General features: G+C 50.5%; 1 long non-coding RNA gene across 1 annotated transcript; it reads right to left on the reverse strand.

Annotated features, from left to right (window-relative positions):
- Positions 1–984: 984 nt before the first annotated feature.
- On the reverse strand, positions 985–19,379 carry LOC140407821 (uncharacterized). Its single transcript, XR_011939824.1, has 3 exons — positions 19,319–19,379; positions 4,969–5,140; positions 985–2,378 (listed from the first exon to the last, which is right to left on the reverse strand). It is a non-coding gene; the product is annotated as an uncharacterized lncRNA (long non-coding RNA).
- Positions 19,380–21,562: the final 2,183 nt, after the last annotated feature.

The raw sequence follows: 21,562 nt of genomic DNA on the forward strand, positions 1-21,562 counted from the left end.
TGGCACGAGCCGGTAGCAGGAATGATGTTGCCATTGTAGTCCAATAGATGGCAGGCCGATGGAAGGATGGCTGGTTTGACATGAAGGCTTTGGAAAGCAGACCACGCCATGAGATTGGCGGAGGCATCAGTGTCCAGGCGGAATCGTATTTGGGACCGGTTGACCGTCAGGGTGGCACACCACTCATCGTCTGGATCGATGCAGTATACCGACAGCGGCTGGTGTCTTTGCTTCGGGGACAGCCTGTTTTTCGTTACAACACCGACTCGAAAAGGTGCCTTCGGGTCCTCGGTGTCACTGCTGTGTTGGAGGTCCGCATTGGCCTCGGTGACCGTGGGTTGAATTGCCTGAACATTCCTGCGAGGCTGGCTGAAGCGATATGAATTAGAAGGCTGAGCTGCTCGACAGCAGGCAGCATAGTGGCCAAGTCTGCCACATCGTAGGCATTGTCGCGATTTTGCAGCGCATTGCCGCTTTAAGTGGGCGGAGCCACAGTTGCCGCACGTCGTGACGTCAGCACGTTCATTGCGCCACCGCGCATGTGCGGTGCAGTCGTGCGCGGTGCGCGCCTGCGCATTACGTTCCTCAACGTCTCCGTCCCCTCGTTTGGTGGGTACAAGCGCGGGAGTCTGCGAAAAGCGTGCGAATGGCCACCCTCATCCAGGCTGAGGCCCTGGAGGTGCTCAATCACTTGGACCCATTCCGCCTCGTGGGGACCTTGCAGCGCCGTTTCAGCCGTTTGTATATGGGAATACCGACTCGTGGTGTTTCCATGTAAGGCACAGGTCTCGATGGCGGTCGCTAGGGTGAGTTGCTTTACTTTGAGGAGCTGCTGACGTAGGGGGTCCGACTGAACACCGTAAACGATCTTGTCGCGTATCATGGAGTCGGAGGTGGGCCCGTAGCTGCAAGACTGCGCAAGGATGCGGAGGTGCGTGAGAAAGGATTGGAAAGGTTCAGCCTTACCCTGCAAACGCTGTTGGAACACGTAGCGCTCGAAACTTTCATTCACCTCTACGCTGCAGTGAGTGTCAAATTTGAGGAGGACCGTCTTGAACTTCGTCTTATCTTCGTCATCTGCAAAGGTGAGAGAGTTGAAAATGTGGATGGCATGGTCCCCGGCCGTGGCTAGGTGAAGAGCAATCTTTCTAGTGTCTGAGGCGCCCTCCCTGTCCGTGGCTTTGAGGAAGAGCTGGAAGCGCTAATTGAAAATCTTCCAGTTGGCCCCGAGGTTGCCGGCAATGCGGAGCGGCGGCGGCGGGCTGATGTTGTCCATGTTGCAGGATGATGGAATGCTGGCGGAAGGCAGATCACTTGCAGGTTGGTCTAAGAAGTGCTAATATCCCCCCACTCCTGTTATCATGATGTGTTGGGTGTTCTGGATCACATACAGGTCACCAACACTTGAAATAGTGCAACACTATTTTATTGAATCATTAACTGTTTAAACATACTCAGACTGTCAGTTAGTACGATACTAGCTTTAACTAAAGACCTTTGCCTTGTCCTAACCAGTCGATGCACTCAGCACATGGTGAATGTCTGTGCTGCAGGCTGTGAGCTCTGTCCTACTAGCTAGCTGCAGCTCGAATGAGCGGGAACTCTGATGCCCCCTGTCTTTATAGTGCGTGTTCTCTCACTGGTGATTGGCTGCGGTGTTGTGTGTGTTGATTTGTCCCACTTTGTGTCCATCAGTGTGTGTCTGCACCATGATATACTGGTGTATATTGTGACAGTTGCCAGCACCCGCAACCCCGACCCCTTACAAGAGCCTGCCTCCACCCTCAGCCGCAAAGCCTCTGTCTCCCTGCTCCAACCCCACACCTTCTCCACCTTTGCCGCTCTTGAATTTTTGTAGCTCAAATTTTAAGATTATGTGCCCTTCATCTTCATGTCATCTGTGCCCACTCCCAATGGAGTTCAGCAGGCTTTTAATTCTTTTTTAGAATACTTGTTGACCTAGCTCTTAATAAATGGATTTATTTTTCCTTCTGCAGTGTGAGAGGGTGAGAGGCCTACAGAAAAAGGCCTTCGCTAATCTTGTTAATTAAGTAACTCTTAAGGAACATATTGGGGCTAATTTTGTGAATAAATGCACCTCATTTTCTTACTGAGAATATATGAAATTCTGGTATGTAGCTCTCAATCAAATTAATTGGGAGGAAAAATATAGCAGGGGGAGGTTGTAGGTCAAGTGCCCCTATGTCTGTTTCAATGTGCCAAGTTCCCCACCATGCTGTGCAAATTTGTAAAATTGCTCCTCTTTGCTGTATATTGTAATGAGGTCCCATGGTATTTCTGTAACATCACTGAGAGTTAATTTTCTGATTCACATAGCATTTGTTTGAAAATGGTTAAGTGTAGAGAACTTCAGACGCCTGCCAGAGAGAGAAGGAGAGAGAAAAAATTAAAACAGTATCAGCTATCTCAGTACATGTATTGCTGAGCTCTGAGGAGCACTGTGTACCAGTGGCAGCATGCCCTGTTAGCTAAACCACAGATACCTCAGTGAAGAGGTAATTCCGTGTTGTAAAGAGCATTGGGAGCATTACTGCTGAGCATCTGGCGAAGCACAACTTGACATTGCAATTATTTCCAAGTGCACAATAAAGTCAGATTATAATACCTTGGCAGCTTTAAATCACCAACCAAATAACCCACAGCACCAATGCTTGCATATCGCCCGATCCAACACACTCCTTGATATTGCTGCTCTGTTTCAGCCCAGGAAAGTGGATTAAGGAGTTTACTTTTCAGTTTCCAACTCATTTATCAGCTCCCGTGTTACCCATGAATGGACCGACAGTTCCTAAGCTTTGTCAAGTCTGGCAGTGGATCATAAAAAGGAGGAGAGGGGGATGCTCAATGTAGAGCCTGAAATACCAGGTCAACAAACAGGCCCCTGCTGTTGTCCCATCTTCAAACTGGCAACAACTGGGGCAGCAGGGTGGTACAGTGGTTAGCACTGCTGCCTCAGCTTCTGGGACCCGGGATCAATTCCAACCTTGGGTTACAGTCTGTGTGACTTTGCACATTCTCTCCATGTCTGCATGGGTTTCCTCCGGATGCTCCGGTTTCCTCCCACACTCCAAAGATATGCGGGTAAAGTGGACTGGCCATTCTGAAATTGCCCCTTAGTGTCCAGGAATGTGAAGGCTAGGTGGAACTATGGGGATGGGGCAGGGGAGTTGGCCTAGGTAGGGTGCTCTTTCAGAGGTTTGGTGCAGGCTCGATGGGCTGAATGCCCTCTTTTTGCACTGTTGGGATTCTATAGATTCTGTGGATTAATTGACACAGTTTGGGAGGGGATCAACACGCTTTAAAATGGCACCCCCACTAGAAATGGAACCACTGAATCACAGAATTGTTACAGTGCAGAAGGAGACCATTCAGCCCATTTAATCTGCATCAGATCTCCAAATGAGCATCCCGCCTGGTGTAATCCCCTCCCTTCTCCTCGTAACCCTGCAGTCTTCCCTGTCAGCTAACAGTCTAATTCCCTTTTGAAAGTTTCAATTGATTCTGCCTCCACCACACTCACAGTCAGTGCATTCTACATCCTAACTATTCACTGTGAATCTATCTCCATTACACGCTCAGACAGTGCATTCCAGATCCTAACCACTCACTGTGTGAATCTATCTCCATTACAGTCTCAGACAGTACATTCCAGATCCTAACCACTCGCTGTGTGAATCTATCTCCATTACACGCTCAGACAGTGCATTCCAGATCCTAACCACTCACTGTGTGAATCTATCTCCATTACAGTCTCAGACAGTACATTCCAGATCCTAACCACTCGCTGTGTGAATCTATCTCCATTACATGCTCAGACAGTGCATTCCAGATCCTAACCACTCACTGTGTGAATCTATCTCCATTACAGTCTCAGACAGTACATTCCAGATCCTAACCACTCTCTGTGTGAATCTGTCTCCACCACACTCACAGACAGTACATTCCAGATCCTAACCACTCGCTGTGTGAATCTGTCTCCACCACAATCACAGACAGTGCATTCCAGATCACTACCACTCACTGTGTGAATCTGTCTCCACCACACTCTGAGACAGTACATTCCAGATCCTAACCACTTGCTGTGGGAATCTGTCTCCACCACACTCTGAGACAGTACATTCCAGATCCTAACCACTTGCTGCGGGAATCTGTCTCCACCACACTCTGAGACAGTACATTCCAGATCCTAACCGCTTGCTGTGGGAATCTGTCTCCACCACACTCACAGACAGTACATTCCAGATCCTAACCACTCGCTTTGTGAAAATGACTTTTTCTTACATTGCCTTTGCTTCTTTTATGAATTACTTTATAACTGGGCCCCCTCATTGTCGATCCTTTAACTATGGAAACAGTTTCTCCCTCTCTACTCTGTCCAGACCCTTCATGATTTTGAACATCTCAGTCAAATTTCCTCTCAAACTTCTCTTCTCCAAGAAAAACAGTCCCAACCTCTGCAATCAACCTTTACAATTGAAGTTTCTCATGCTTGGAACCAATCTCTGAATCTTTACTGCAATCTCTCTGATCCCTTCACATCCTTCCGAATGTGTGGTGTCCAGAACAGGACGGTTTTATAAAGTGGAAACGTCGGACAATACACCGCGAGATGAAAACCCGAGTTCCCGATGGTGGGAAATTACGCGGAAAATTGTGGGTGTCACAATGGACGGGGTGGGGGGGAGTGAGGAGCGTGGTGGTGGTGTGAGGGTTCAACGGGGACTGTAAGACCGGTGTGAGACTCCTCCACCTCAGGTGTCACTGTGTTGAGGGTCCCAACACCTCTGCCTGATGTTCCCCTGCCTCCTGCTGCATCTCCAGCAATTTGTCTCGGATGGCTCCCAGAGGCTTGTCAAAGGTTCAGACTGAACCGAGGTCCGCTCTCCAGCAATTCTCCAGGTAACCCTGCCTCCTCCTGCTGTGAACACACGTCTGTGCGATACTCACCAGGATGTGAGACTCTGTCTGAAATAACTTTCATGCCCATCGAGGTGTGTGCCTCTGCGCTGCCGGAGGGTGTGGTAGCTGTTGGGAGGCCTATACAGGTGAAAATTCATCATCATCCTCCTCACCCCTCTGCTGGTTTGGGGGTCTCGCCTGGCCTTCTTCTTGCCGCTACCTGAAATGGAAGAGGGGAAATGAGTGATTGAATGGGTTGCCTCTAACATGGCACTGAGGCTGATCCTAGGTTTATATGTGAAAGCATTAGCATAATTCCTCACTGGATGGCTGGGGGAAGCTGGCCTCACCGTCTCCACGTCCATGGTCTCAATCCTCCCGTGCAAGCTGGGAATCCAGCTCTTCAAATTGTGTGAGGGGGCAGAGATTGGGTGTGCCCACTTCTGTCATCTCTCTATCGTACCTGAGCAAGGAGAAAGGATGATTTGAGAGCAATTGGGATGCAGGTGGCATTCGCATGCTGCCACCCTTCATCACTGACCCACTGGTAACTGTGTGCCATGTGGAGGAGGCACTGCAGCTCACCCCCAAAGGAACATCAGCTGCACCCTCCAGCCCTTCACAACCGTGAGCTCATGCAGATAGAATGATAAGGGCACAGAGGCATGGCATAAACTGCAAATGCTGTTCCCCTCTATGCCAACCTCCCCTCAAAAAGGTGACCCTCACTGTGACGGTGTTCCTGCACTGTTGAGTGGTTCTCTGTGAGAAGAGTTGGCACTCACCATCCTGGCGACTGCTTCCCATGTTGGCATGGTGAGAGTGGAACCATCTCCTGCCATCCCTCAGGGAAAAGACGTCCTTCCTGTCCTTTGCTGCAGTCATGTATTGTGGAATTTGGGGGCCCATGCTCCTTGCCTTCTGCTTGCCATGTCTTGGTCCGTTGTAAGGGGAGAGGTAAAAGTAGCTGCCCAGGTGCCTTCTAAATATGGTGCCCGGATCTAAAGCCAGGGAGTGTGACATCCTGCCCACCACACCATGGGAATCATCAGGAACCCCGCAGCTGGATAATTAATGAGCCCAGCATTGTGCAAATGCCAACTGGACTCTGCGGTGGAAAACACTAGAAAAGGCTTTTTGCCCCCACCACGGAACATAGGCCCGGAACAGACAATTCCACCCCTTACAGTTATTGAACGCTATTTTGTTATATGGGCGTAACATGTTTGCTAAAAAGAAACTGAGAGCTCTCCCAGCTTTGTGGCGTTGGCAATATGTCTTTATTTATCTAGATTAATTGAAGGGGACTTCATAAATTGACGCCAAGTGTGGTTGCCTGATTTGTAAAGTACTGATCAAGTGTAGCTGTGCCTGAGAGTTCATAATCAGCAATGTATAAATAAACCCTCAGGGCCAAACTAGAAACTGCAACACTATTATTTTAACGAGGCCCACAATAAAGTTAGCAAACACAAAAAAAATCTTGAGTTGCCTCGAAAAATAAGTCAGAACACCATTTGATTAAAATGTTCAAATTTGAAACTGCTTTTCTTTTCGAATTAAAAAATAACATTTTCTAATTAGGTGGAAAACAGATCCATTTCGGTCAACCTCAGTCATGTGTGGAATGTCAGCCTCCATTTCCCCAGCGAAGAATTTCAGTTTTGAGATTCTTTCATTTCTGACAGGCTGGGCTTGTTTGGCTTCCTCAGCAGAGCACCGTTGTAATTATCAAACTTGTTCTGGAAACAGTAATTATGGATCAAGTAGTTTGCCAAAATTTCAGTGGGGAAGTTATGATTCTGCTCACTTACAGCATGGTTCGTACGTCACACTAGTTTCTCTTTCACATCCATTCCTTTTTCCATAGATTGTTCCCCTGCTCTTTTTCTGATCCATGCACTGGGAGGCTTCTAGCTCCTACATCTTAGTCCTCATGTGTTTTTGTGGGAATCTTGATGCCCGAACAGTTAGTTACAGAAAATGTGGACCTGCAAAAAATGTGTCACCAGCCAGGCTCTGCTAACAGGTAGTTAAGATTGGGGGATGGGATCTCCGGTCCCCCATCCGCGTCTTTCTCAGCGGTGCACCATTCACCGGTGGCGGGATTCTATCCTCCCGTTGCTTGTCAAGAGATTTTGCATTGAAATCACCCCACGCCGCTGGGAAACCCACTGCCGGGGAGCACTGCCAGCGGGAAAAGTGAATCCCGATGAGCGGAAAATTCTGACATAAGAGTCCCACATCAGAGCTGTATGATTTACTTGGCTTTACAATCTAAGCTTCTGTCTCAGTCAGATAACAGCTTAACTGTCCAAGAAAGCAATGCAGTTAAAACAGCAGTGTAAACGAGTGTGATGTGAAAACGAGTGTGATGTGTAAACGAGTGTGATGTGTAAACGAGTGTGACGAGCAAATGAGTGCGATGTATAAATGAGTGTCATGTGTAAATGTGTGTGACATGTAAATGAATGTGACGTGTAAATGAGTGTGACATGTAAAGAAATGTGATGTGCAAATGTGCGTGATGTGTTAAATGAGTGTCACATGTAAATGAATGTGATTTGTAAATGTGTGTGACGTGTAAATGAGTGTGACGTGCAAATGAGTGTGATGTGTAAATGAGTATGACGTGTAAATGGGCGTGTTGTGTAAATGAGTGCCACGTGTAAATGGGTGTGACGTGCAAATGGGTGTGATGTGTAAATGAGTGTGACATGCAAATGAGTGTGATGTGTAAATGAGTGTCACGTGTAAATGAGTGTGACATGCAAATGAGTGTGATGTGTAAATGAGTGTCACGTGTAAATGGGTATGACGTGCAAATGGGTGTGATCTGTAAATACATGTGAATGATGTGTAAATGAATGTCACATGTAAATGAACGTGATGTGTAAATGTGTGTGACGTGTAAATGAGTATCACATGTAAATGAGTGTCACGTGTAAATGAGTGTGACGTGTAAATTAATGTGACATGTAAATGAGTATGATATGTAAATGAGTGGCACATGTAAATACGTATGACATGTAAACGAGTGTGACATGTAAATGAGTGTGACATGTAAATGAGTATGCCATGTAAATGAGTGTGACATGTAAACGAGTGTGACATGTAAATGTGTGTGACATGTAAATGAGTATGCCATGTAAATGAGTGTGACATGTAAATGAGTGTGACATGCGCTCTCATTGGATTTTTCTGCCTGGTTTCAACCAGATGGAGGAGTTGAAAATCTCTCTCTGACCATAAGCCAGACATAAGCCTAGACTCATGTTCACTTTTGAGTCTTACTGGACGCAGATCAGGAATGGGAATCCCTGCTGATGAAGATTTTAAAATTGAGGGATAGATTTTAAGTAGAAAATGGAAGCAGCGAGACAGACAGGTTGGTTTGGGGGAGAAAATTCCAGAGCACGCGTGGGGCCCAGACATCAGATGGCACCGCTACTAACGATGGTGAGGTTAACATTGAGGTGCTCAAGAGGACAGAAATAGAGGAATGTAGAGATCATGGAGGTTTTGATGGAAATAGAGGCAAAACCATGGAGGGATTTGTTAACAAGGATAAGAATTTAAAAAGCAAGATGTTGCTTAACCATGAGCCAGTGGAAATCAGTGAGCCTAGGGGTGATGGGTAAACAGAACTTGGTATGAGTCAAGACACAGACAGTAGAGTTTTGCGTGACCTCAGGATTACAGAGGGTAGTATGTGGGAGGTTGACCAGGAAGACATTGAAATAGTCAGATATGGAGGTAACAAAGGCATGGGTGCCGAATTCCGCAGAAGGTGAGGCAGAAATGGAGTTGGGCAACGTTACAGGGGTGGAAATAGGTGGTCTTAGAGATTATGTGAACAATATGGTCAGAAGCTAATCTCGGGATAGATTGTGACACGGAGGGTCTGAACAGTGTGGTTCATTCACAGATAGAGGGACGGAGGTAGTCACTAGGGAATATTTGGGTAGCTGTGTATTTGTGGTAATATTTGCCTGTGTGCAAACTCAAAATTTAATTTAAAAAATTCACCTTATCCAAGAAGATCATCAGCTCCTCAGCCGCTCCGTGTGAAAGGGCAAATTGTTGAATTGGAGACTCAGCTGTTTTGCCAAATCTCCTGCAGGATTTTGAAACCTGTGATCAGAGGAGCATTGGCAGAAGGTGATGCCATTATCCCTTCCCTTGCCCAGGGCAGAATGCCAATTGCAATATCACAATTGCAGGCCTGACTGCAACCTGCGAGGTCTGTCCAAACTGGAACACTCTGTCTAGTGCAGAGAAATGCTACAATAAGAGGGGTATTTGCCTACTCAGGAATCCTGAGGAGAAAGCACTCCCTGACTCCCCCCTCCGAAAACATCTGACAGTGGCTTTAATCAGTGAGGTGCTCATAACAAACTTTAATATGAGTGACTTTTTGTGGTAGTCACCACTAGCTGTATTATATGTATTACGGTAAGACACATATACTAGAGGTACAAGGGTAAATCCCTGCCTGCTGGGTCTGCCCAGTAGGTGGCGTATAAATGTGTGCGCAGCCATTCTGGTTCCAGCTACAGGAGGCACAACATCTTTGCTCAATAAAGCCTCGATTATTCCACTACTCTCGTCTTTGTGGTAATTGATAGTGCATCACTTTTCCATTTCTGCACAATTGCACACAGGATGGAGATATCTCAGCAGAGAGAATTAAAGCTTGCACCAATAATTGCTGAAGCAAAGTTTATATTTAAAGAAAAAAAAAATCCTTCACAGACTTTGACTACGTCCAGCCTGCATTTGGTTAAAGAGCCCTCTGAAAGTAAAATTAAATGTAATGAAAATAAATCCTAGTGTTCTGAAATCTGATGCGGCATTTACAGCTGAAGATGAAAGACTCGACTGGAAAATATAAAGCTGCCTGGTCAGATTTAGAGACCCACAGGATGAAATGAAGACTGTTTTTATTGTACCTTGATGTCAGAAAAGCTGATCTGTGCCATGTTTATTATTTTTCCCTTCCAATTTTCTGCCGAGTTTCTCTCTTTGCGTCATCCATAATAAAGGTAATAAATCATTTGCGGAAACTTATTTTCTGCGGAACTCAGTCAAGTGGGCATTGCTTCAATCATGCCCTCACTCAAAAGTCTATACACACGGTTATGGCCACATGAGGAGGGCTGAAATGACTCTCCTATTCACCCATTCCAGCCCCGACTGTCACAGGGGGCGGGGTTCCTGGACCCCAGCCGCGTGTGTGTCGGCAGCGCGCCGTTCACTGGTGGCAGGGTTCTCTCTTCCCGCTGCTTGTCAGCGTGGTTTCCCATTGAAGCCACCCCACTGCACAATGGCTGGAGAGTTCCGGCCAGGGTGTTGTTTTGTTAATTTAGAGAGGATGTAGTTTCACATTACTGCAGGAGTCTCAATATTTCCATCTTCAGATTGTGAAGAATTATTCTGGCATGTTTTTCTCAGTTAAACGTAGAAGAGGATAAATATGTTGAAACTATTTTGGTTAGCATTAACACTCGTTCAAGGCATTTTAAAAATACAGTCTGCAAACCTTAAGTGCATTGTGCCTATTTTAGGCTGGTCAGGATGCAGTGTGGAATGGGAATATGCAGAAGGAGCAGATTGTGATACCGGTCAGCACAAAAACGCCAATTGACTCCTTTGGTGTTATATTCCACCTCGATTCTCTAACTCATGTTGGAGGGGTGGGGGTTCTGGGTGGGGGGGGGGGGGGGGGGGGGGTCAGTTGCTGAGTGTTACGGGAGCAGGTTGGCATTGCCAGTGGCCGCAAAGTAACTATGGCCACGAACTGCTTCACATCAGGCTCCTTCCAGGCTGAAGCAGGCAGCCTCTCCAACATCTCCCAGTTGACTGTCCACTGCTGTGCCATGAGGTTGAACAGATGCGTCAAGGAGGACGCATTACTGTTGTGTATTCTTCTTTGTTGCTATTTGGAACATAGTCACTTTAAGAGTTTGATCACTTGAGGGGAGAGCTATGGTCCTTGGGGACTATGGCAATTTTCATTTGAAATGAATTTTCGTTTAATTTGTATTTGTTAGTTGTTCATATTGTAAATTTTGATTGTTAACATTATACTGTGTTCCACTGCAGGAACCTCTGATCTAATGGGGGAGGGACACCCTCTCTCTTCTTTCCTCCTGCCCACCTCCTGCCATCAGTACTGAATGGGGAACATCGAAGCCTGTTCTCTGCCTATTGTGCCATGCTTGTTTCTTTAGCCTCCACACATTTAAATGAGGAGGCAGCACAGAGTTTGCACGCTGCCTGCAGCGGAAGCAGCAAACATAGGTTAATCATGCATCGCTATTGCCATACCATTTTTAAGTCCTATCAAATTCCGCAACTCTCTCAAACTTGCTGCCGCCCTTCAATATTCTATCACTTCATGAATCTGAGAAACATTTCCCAATGTTTGCTAAGCTGAGTTGGGGAACAGAATGTAGTGGAAAACAGGGTCAAGTGTTGGGGGTTTCCCCATATCAGGGGGGGGGGGGGGGTCGTGGCGCCCGTGGTGGGGATGAAGGGGAACCTTCAACTTAACTTTGAGATTGAGTGAAAAAGAGGAAGTGGGACCACTTAGTTGCTTTTGATGTGGTGAGGAGCTGTTGATCATAGCAAGAGTGTATATAAACATTGCGGTTAGCATCTAACCAGGATCATGGAGATGCATTCAAGCAGGAAGGGAAAGATCAGTAAATGATCCACCACTCACCTGTTTCTGCGCCAATAAAACTGTCAATCACTGGTTCGTGAAATATATTGCTGTCTGAAATTGAATGGAAGATTTGTATTTCAAAGGCTGTCAGAGGATCTGAAGCCCTTTCAGTGTACTTGGCTTTCAAGGAACCTTCTGACACTTGTACCGGCTGCTGTTTTAAAGACTTTTGTCTGAGGTAGCAGATGTTAGGGAAGTGTAAATGAAAATGCAGTGATTTTTCACCCTACTGCTCTTCAACTTTCAGGCAAGAATGGTTGATGGGGGGGTCTGATAGGTTCTGTAATCGGAGAGAGTCTAATGGGGGGGTCTGATAGGGGTGACTGATGGGAGGTCTAATGGGGGTTTCTAATAGGGGTGGAAAGGGGGGACCCAATCTCCAGGACCGAACCCGAAGGACCCTTGGGGGAACCCCCTCTGTAGCCTTGCAGCAGCTAAGCGGTACTTCGCCAGTACCCCCTCAGGCTTCACCTTGATAGTTGGCCTGCCTCACACCAAAGCCCGCCCAGTGGAGTTCCCAGTGAGGGGGTCAGAACATCACGGTGAGCGGGGGTTGAGGGGAGGGGGTGGAAGAATCAGTCTTCAAGCCCGTTAATTGCATGCACATGCATGTTTACTTTTAATGAAATGTTCCCGCTGGTGTGGGGCGGGTAACGTGCTGCCGCCGCTGGCAGGGAATCAGAGTATAGCAAAGTGCCAACCCCATTTTTCAGGGGACGTTGCATTCTCAGTCCAATCAGGATTCCTGATCAGAGCAGAGTTTAATGGAGAATCCCGGCCTTAATCATTTTTTGGGAAAATTGCCCCCAATGGGCTGGAACAGCACCACCTGAAGGCCCTCCCCCGATGCTCGAACCCCGATGGGCCGGGTTCCCCACCGCGCGGGTGACATGTGGTCTCAGTAGTCGGGAACCCGGCGTGGCGGCTGCGGACTTTGACCAGCGCCTCCACAGTGTGGTAGTCACCACTGTTGTATTGTATATACCGCATACGAGGGGTGTTACGGTAAGGCCCCTGTACTACAGGTACGGGGGTAGATCCCTGCCTGCTGGCTCCGCCCAATAGGCGGAGTATAAATGTGTGGGCTCTCCGAGCTGCAGCCATTTCGGCAGCAGCTGCAGGAGGCTCCACATCTCTGTGTAATAAAGCCTCGATTACTCTCTACTCTCGCCTCGTTGTAATTGATAGTGCATCAATTTATTCCGCAGAGATTTTACAACGATGGATCTCCGCAACAAGCCTGATCGCCGGCAGCTGCACCCTCAAGCAGACAACGCCAAGTCGGCCTTCGCACATTGGCTAGCTTGCTTTGAAGCCTACATCGGATCTGCGACTGAACCACCCTCAGGGGCACAGAAGCTCCAGATCCTTTACACGCGGCTGAGCTCCGATATCTTTCCCCTCATCCGGGAAGCACCGACCTACGCTGAGGCCATGGCACTACTGAAGGAGGACTACACTCAGCAAACCAACAAAATCTATGCCAGGCACCTCCTGTCCATGAGGCATCAACTCCCCGGTGAGTCTGTGGAAGATTTCTGGCGTGCCCTGCACGTCCTGGTGAGAGACGGGCATAGGGTCGGCCTACATCCGCCAGCGCCTCTTAGAAGCCCCTTGACCTCGCAGCGACCAAGAAACTAGCGCTCTCGCTCACAGTCGCCTCACGCAATATACAGGCGTATGCACCCGACCGCATGGCCCACCCCTCCTGGGCATCGTGGACCCCGCCAGCGAACACCCCACCGTGGACCTCATCAGCGACCTCCCCCAGCCAACCCCAGGCCTGCGCCGCGCGGCAGCCAACCAACCCCGGGGGACCCAAGTGCTACTTCTGCAGACACTCAAAACACCCCCGGCAGCGCTGCCCGGCACGGAGCGCGCTCTGCAAAGCCTGCGGGAAGAAAGGACATTTCGCTGCTGTGTGCCAGGCCCGCTCAGTCGCCGCTATTGTCCCGGCACCCCCCGTGTGCGACCCCGGGCGCCACCATCTTCCTTGCCTCAGACCATGTGCGGCCCGTGGGCACCGCCACATTGCTCCCCTCACAACACGTGCGGCCCATGGGCGCCACCATCTTCCTCGCCTCAGACCACGTGCAGCCCGTGGGCACCGCCATATTGCTCCCCTCACAACACGTGCGGCCCGTGGGCGCCGCCATCTTGCTCGCCACCTTGCTCGCCTCACAACACGTGCGGCCTGTGGGCGCCGCCATCTTGACTGCTTCAGGACACGTGCGGCCCGTGGACGCCGCCACCTTTCCCGCCTCTGGTCCCCTGCTCTTCAGGAACCTCATCGAGCCGCTCATCGCCTGCAACCGCCGCCGACCAGCCACGTCTGGCCTCCATCACGATCGACCAGTCCCGACCGCACAACCTCGCGACCAGCGTCGCCGACAGTGAAGGTCGACGGGCACAAGATATTCTTTCTGCCTTCTGGACTCCGGGAACACTGAGAGCTTCATCCACCCCGATACGTTAAGGCGCTGCTCCCTCACGGTACACCCCATCAACCAGAGAATCTCCCTGGCCTCCGGATCCCACTCCGTGGCGATCCGGGGGTATTGCAAGAGTTCAGTGGCTTCCGGCTCTACGTCCTCCCCAACCTCTGCGCTGCCTTGCTATTTACCCTGGACTTCCAGTGCAACCTCCAGAGCCTAACCCTGAAATTTGGCCGTCCCCTACCACCCCTTACTGTATGTGGCTCATGACCCTTAAGGTCGACCCACCTTCCCTATTTGCGAACCACACCCCAGATTGCAAACCCATCGCCACCAGGATCAGACTGTACAGGGCCCAGTACAGGACCTTCATCATCGGAGGTCCGGTGGCTGCTGAGGGAAGGTATTATCGAGACCAGCAACAGCCCCTGGAGAGCCAAAGTGGTAGTGGTGAAAACTGGGGAGAAAAACAGGATGGTCGTTGACTACAGTCAGACCATCAATCGGTACACGCAACTCGACGTGTACCTCTTCCCACGCATATCTGATATGGTCAATCAGATTGCACAGTACCGGGTCTTCTTGACAGTGGACCTGAAATCTGCCTACCACCAGCTCCCCATTCGCAAGGCGGACCGCCAGTACACCGCGTTTGAAGCGGACTGCCGCCTTTACCACTTCCTTAGGGTTCCCTTTGGTGTCACTAACGGAGCCTCGGTCTTCCAATGGGAGATGGACTGAATGGTTGACCGGTACGGACTGCGGGCCACTTTCCCGTACCTGGATAACGTCACCATCTGCGGACACGACCAGCAGGACCACAACGCTAACCGTTCCAAATTCCTCCACACCGCCAAACTCCTTAACTTAACTTACAACAAGGAGAAGTGTGTGTTCAGCACGAACCAGTTAGCCATCCTCGGCTATGTGGTTCAGAACGGAGTTCTAGGGCCCGACCCCGATCGCATGCGCCCCTCATGGAACTTCCCCTTCCCCACTGTCCCAAGGCCCTCAAACGATGCCTGGGGTTTGTAGCGCACAAAGATGCATACTACCACAGGGTTCTTCTCGTACTACGCCCAGTCCCTAACTATGCAGACAAGGTCCGCCCACTCATCCACTCCACAGTTTTTCCCCTGATGGCCGAGGCTCACCAGGCCTTCAACCGTATCAAGGCCGACATTGCCAAGGCCGCGATGCACGCGGTCGACGAGACGCTCCCCTTCCAAGTCGAGAGCGATGCATCAGACGTCGCTCTGGCCACCACCCTCAACCGGCAGGCAGGCCCGTGGCATTCTTTTCCCGCACCCTCCATGCCTCTGAAATTCGGCAGTCTTCTGTCGAAAAGGAGGCCCAAGCTATCGTTGAAGCTGTGCGGAATTGGATGCATTACCTGGCCGGCAGGAGATTCACTCTCCTCACTGATCAACGGTCGGTTGCCTTCATGTTTAACAACACACAGCGGGGTAAGATCAAAAATGATAAGATCTTGAGGTGGAGGATCGCGCTCTCCACCTACAATTACGAGATTTTGTATCGCCCTGGTAAGCTCAACGAGCCCCCCGATGCCCTGTCCCGAGGTACAAGTGGACCGACTCCGGACCCTGCACGACGATCTCTGTCACCCAGGGGTCACCCGATTTTATCACTTCATTAAGGCCCGCAATCTGCCCTACTCCATTGGGGAAGTCAGGGCTATCACCAGAGACTGCCAGGTCTGTGCGGAGTGTAAACCGCACTTCTACCGGCCAGACCGTGCGCGCCTGGTGAAGACCTCCCGCCCCTTTGAACGCCCCAGCGTGGATTTCAAAGGGCCCCTCCCCTCCACCGGCCACAACACGTACCTTCTTAATGTGGTCGACGAATATTCCCGATTCCCCTTCGCCGTCCCATGCCCCGATATGACGTCTGCCACCATCATCAAAGCCCTCAACACCATCTTCGCTCTGTTTGGTTTCCTCGCCTTCGTCCACAGCGACCGGGGATCCTCATTTATGAGCGAGGAGCTGCGCCAGTACCTGCTCAACAGGGGCATTGCCTCGAGCAGGACGACCAGCTACAACCCCAGGGGAAACGGGCAGGTGGAGCGGGAGAATGGGACGGTCTGGAAGGCCGTCCAGCTGGCCCTACGGTCCAGATATCTCCCGGCCTCCCGCTGGCAGGAGGTCCTCCCCGACGCACTTCACTTCATTCGGTTGCTCCTGTGCACTGCGACTAACGGAACTCCCCATGAACGTCTCTTTGCCTTCCCCAGGAAGTCCACCTCCGGGGTTTCGCTCCCAACATGGCTGGCAGCTCCAGGACCCGTTCGGGATGAAGATGAGGTCGACACGCTCTCGGAGTCACCGACGCCTGAATCGCCACCAGAACTGCGGCGCTCGCAACGACGGATCAAGGCGCCCGATCGTCTAAATTTGTAACCTCTTTCTTAACTTTTAAACAACCTGTATGTAAATAGTTTTCCACCACAGGGGGGTGAATGTGGTAGTCACCACTGTTGTATTGTATATACTGCATAGGAGGGTATTACGGTAAGGCCCCTGTACTACAGGTACGGGGGTAGATCCCTGCCTGCTGGCTCCACCCAGTAGGTGGAGTATAAATGTGTGTGCTCTCCGAACAGCAGCCATTTAGTCAGCTGCTGTAGGAGGCCACACATCTCTGTGTAATATAGCCTTGATTACTCTCTACTCTCGTCTCGTAATTGATGGTGCATCACACAGTCGGCATGAAGCCATGCTGCTGGCTGGGGGGGCTTCCGTGAGGGCTGGGGGGATAGGCGGGGGATGGCCAGGGGGCACTATTTGACAGGTTGGGCCCGCGCATAGCCGGCGCCATGTTTTATGGCGCAACCACTGTAGGTCGTCGCCGTACGCATGCGCGGCCACGGACCCGGACATTCTCTAGCCGTTTATATCGTGAGAGCCGAGAGTTTTACCCGGCGCGGCTGCTAGCCACTCCCCGGCCGCAGGATCAGTGAAGGATCGCCACCGATTTTGCCGTCGTAAAACGTCACAGTTCCCACACCGGCATTGGCACTTCGTCTCCAAAACGGTGAATACAGCCCGAGGTGTTGATGCTGGGGAGGATTCGTAGACTTTCACGACAGCAAAACTGGCGCGGTACTGGATCGATTCAGGACTGTGGAGGGGCGAGCACCGGCACCATGTGGAACACAATCGAGTCCAATGAGAAACGATGCGGGATTCGCTGGGTGCGTGACTGACACACCACACTCCCCACACACACTCATCCCAACCAATAAGGTGGCACTGGTTGTGCTGGAGCGCGCCCATCTTGTTGATGGGTCGGCTGGGGCCATAGGCCCGCGGCCCTATGTTCACAGCGGGCAGTCAGCGGCATGCGCAGCTGCATGGCTGCCTTGCCGGCTGCGGCAATGGTGCTCCGTGCCCATCCCACCCCAACCCCACAGCCCACCTCCTGGCCACCCACAGCTACTCCCCCCAACCCTAACAGAAGCCTCACAGCCAGCAACACAACTGTCAGCAAACTATGACAATGTTGGCACTTTCCATACCCCCTCCCTCAGCAGCCACAACGCTGGTTTCATGGGGCGGGATTCTCCACTATCCGGCAGGGCAGGCAACGCCGGTGCGAAGGAGTGGCGTGAACCACTCCGACGTCGGGCCGCCCCGAAGGTGCAGAATCCTCTGCACCTTCAGGGGCGAGGCCAGCAGCGGAGTGGTTTGCACCGCGCTGGCCGGTGCGGAAGGGGCTTGCACCACGCCAACCGGCGCCGAAGGGCCTCCGCCCGCCGGCGCGAATTGGCGCATGCACGGGAGCTCCAGCATTTGCTGGCGTCATCCCAGCGCATGCGCAGGGGGGTTCATCTCCGCGCCAGCCATCGCAGACTGTCACAGCAGCTGGCGTGGAGGAATAGTGTGCCCCCATGGCACAGGCCCGCCCGCGGATTGGTGGGTCCCAATCACGGGCCAGGCCACCATGGGGGCACCTCCCGGGGCACGTTCCCTCCGCACCCCCCCGAGGACACCGGAGGCCACCCTCAAAGCCAGGTCCCGCCTGTAAGTACCTGTCATAACATACGCTAGCGGGAACGGCCAAAAGGGCCGGCCACTCGGCCCATCGCGGGCTGGAGAATAACCGGGGGGCGCTGCCAACGGCCCCCGACCGGCGCGGCGCGTATCCCGCCCCCGCCAAATCTCCGGCACCAGAGAATTCGGCAGCCGGCGGACCCCAGATTCATGCCGCCCTCCCGGCGATTCACCGACCCGGCGGGGTGTCGGAGAATCCCGCCCATGATGTTTAAAAGCACTAAGTAAATCGCGGCATCAGGAACTTGCCCGATCGGAGGCAGAGCATCGTGGAGGTGCCGGAGAATACCGTGCCGGACCCACCAATGACATGCAAATGGTGTTTACAGTATGTGCGTTCCGGACCACAATGATGCCACTGTCGAGCTGACAGAGAATAGCAATTTGGTTTCAAATCGGCATCCGGCACGATTTTAGTGTGACCCTATTAGAACATAGAACATAGAACATTACAGCGCAGTACAGGCCCTTCGGCCCTCGATGTTGCGCCGACCTGTGAAACCACTCTAAAGCCCATTTACACTATTCCCTTATCATCCATATGTCTATCCAATGACCATTTGAATGCCTTAGTGTTGGCGAGTCAACCTCCTGGCGGGCACTCAGTGTGGCGGCTGCGGATTTAGTCCGCAGCTCCCTGATGGGGGGAATGGGGATCATTCAAGGGGGGGCCTCCAGGACGGCCAGGCTATTGATCGGGGTCCACCGATCTACGGGCACGCGCGATCTGGAAGCGGCCTATCTTCTTGGTGCCGGTCCACGGTGTGGGTCCGCCATGTCGCGCGGGGCGGCCGACACAGTCCACCGCCGTGCGCATGCGCGGACCCCCAACCTGAAGTGCAGGGCCCCGTGTCGGCAGCCGGAGCTGCGAGGAGCACTCTGGGGCCCTGCTAGTCCCCTGGAAATCGCAGAATCACCCTGGACCTACTCCAGGTAAGTCCAGAATGATTCGCGTGCGTTTTTCCACGGACATGGGGACATAGCCCCATTATTTGAGAATCACGCCCATGCAGTCACTCAGTGGGGCCTCATCTTTAATAACACTTAAACCCCTTAGTTCATTCAGACTGAAAGGATTAAGAGACATCACAGCCAGAGTGCCATTGAGACTCCCAACAGTCTCATTATTTCAAAACACAGGTTTAATTTCAAACACTCACCTCGTCGATTAGATGACATTGCCAACAAGACTTGTTAGTTTTCTTATCTGATGATCTGAAACTATAACAAAACAGGATTAGAATTCTTCCACACACCTAATGAGTGTTTGATGCCACCCTGACTGTGCCCAAATCAGCACTCTACAATTATCTGCGGGAAGGTTCAATTCTGCTCTGCTCACTGGCATTCACTTGGTTTCTTGGAAACAGTATTGGCACAATGCTGTCTACTGCCAACATGCTCTATTTAACTATCATGGCACAACAGTGTACTCAGAAAATTAAAACAATATGATATCCAGCCCTCATTTAGTATCTGGACTTGATGTAAGGGAACACTTTAGCACACAGCAAAGTGCTTCTGCTCAGGGAGCGAACCCCACAAATCATTTTTTGAAGTATAATTCTAAGGTGAGTGTTCCACAGAATTGGCATCATAAAATGACTCTTGGTGAATGTAGAGGCCAGCAGCTTGCTGCGTGGACAGATCCAGACCAAATGCAAGACAGTCTCCAGGTGGTTATGGAAGGTTGGGTGGCGTTTTCCAAAGATTGGGATAGTGCCAATCTTTGATAGGTCATTGCAGGTGAGAGAACTGAGACATGGAGCTAGAGCAATGGTGTTTAAGCTTTTTTTCAATGAAGAACCCATTTTCAAATGGATTTGTCATCACGGAAACACCCCCATCTAAACCATGGTCATCTGGGGCTATGGCGACTTTACCTTTACCTTATAACAGGATACAATACTCATAATATGAAAGTGTTATACGTAAAGAGTGTTAGTAATTCTTTTAAGGACATGCATTTACTTACAGGTACTGTTGACAGGTATGGGTGTGCTTGTTTCCTCACTGAAGAGCTTGTCTGTCTTGACTTGCTCCCCTCCTAGGTGAGACATGCACCCCGCTCTGCTCCCATCTCCAAGCTCACACTTCAGATTATTCTATGGAGCTGCAGAAAGTCTCTGTGGACATTCAGGGGTCTGCAGACCCCAGTTTGAGAATCACAGATCCACTGGACGCAACCAGCAAGGGGTAGCTTGTGTAAGGGTGGCATATTGGAAGATGATGGGGAGAGTGCTAATTCCCGATTGTGCCCAGGTTACAGGAGGTAACGGTGGTGGGGTTTGCTGCTAAATGCAGTCAGTCGGCAAAATACAATTGGATTTGATACTTGTGAAGGAGCCAATCGGTTTTTGGTTGCCATACTCAAGTGAAAGAAAAGCAGAAAGAAAGAATGAAGGAAAAAAGTGTAATCACTGTTATCTTGTCGGCAAACACAGCAACCAGTTTACACACAGCAAGATCCCAGAAACCACATTGAAATAGGTGGCCAGGTAATTTGCTTCAAGTGCTGTGGTTGAGGGATTAAGGGATACCGAGATAAATCTTTAATTCACAGCAACTAGCCTGTGTAGACATTCAAAGACATCGGGAGCAGAGAAACCTCCAGAAGAGTACACCGTGCAGAGCATCCTTACTTGCTAAGTATCAGGGTGATTGCCCACAAAATGGGATATGAGGTAATGCAGAACCTCCAAATTATTCTCTACCCTGAAGCATAACACAAACATGCAGCTTTACCCAGCGGCAGATCTGCATTCAGCTAGGAAAGCCTTTGTCTCCTCCATGACTGCTCCTCTGAATGAGATTTTACTGGGGCCCAGTCAATATGGATGGGGTGAAAGGTTACAGTGACCTTGATTCCACTTGTCTGCGCTCTGGTGCCGTACAGATGGGAAGCTTCCTGTTGGGGCTAAAGGTCAATTTTTAAATGAGCCCATGATACAAATGATCATTGTTACTAATTGGAATGAGTAATTTCATCTAAAAAATATAATGACAGGGATAGCTAGGCACAGGAGGCAAGCTGTACCTCAGGTTTCCACTCTCAACATCTTGAGGAAGTTTCTTTTAAGCTGCCATCAATCTGATCGTTGCTTCAAAAAACATACGAGCAGAGAGACCAGACCTTCTCCCCCAACACTCAAGTCCGCCCCAAAACAATGTTCAAACTGAAAGTCATCCGAATTTAGTTCCAGTAAGGGAAAGGAAGCATCCCAGATTGCACCCTCTCTTCTCCCGCCAGATTCAGCTAGGCCACAGCTCTGATGCCGTGTACATACTGCCAGCACCCTCACTATCAACATTCTGGGATTACCATTGACTGAACTGGACTAGCCATAGAAATACTGGTGCCAGAAGAGCAGGTCAGAGGCTGGGAATCCCGCGGAGAACAATTC

Source organism: Scyliorhinus torazame, chromosome 2 (assembly GCF_047496885.1).
Source record: "Scyliorhinus torazame isolate Kashiwa2021f chromosome 2, sScyTor2.1, whole genome shotgun sequence".
NCBI classification, from domain to species: Eukaryota; Metazoa; Chordata; class Chondrichthyes; order Carcharhiniformes; family Scyliorhinidae; genus Scyliorhinus; species Scyliorhinus torazame.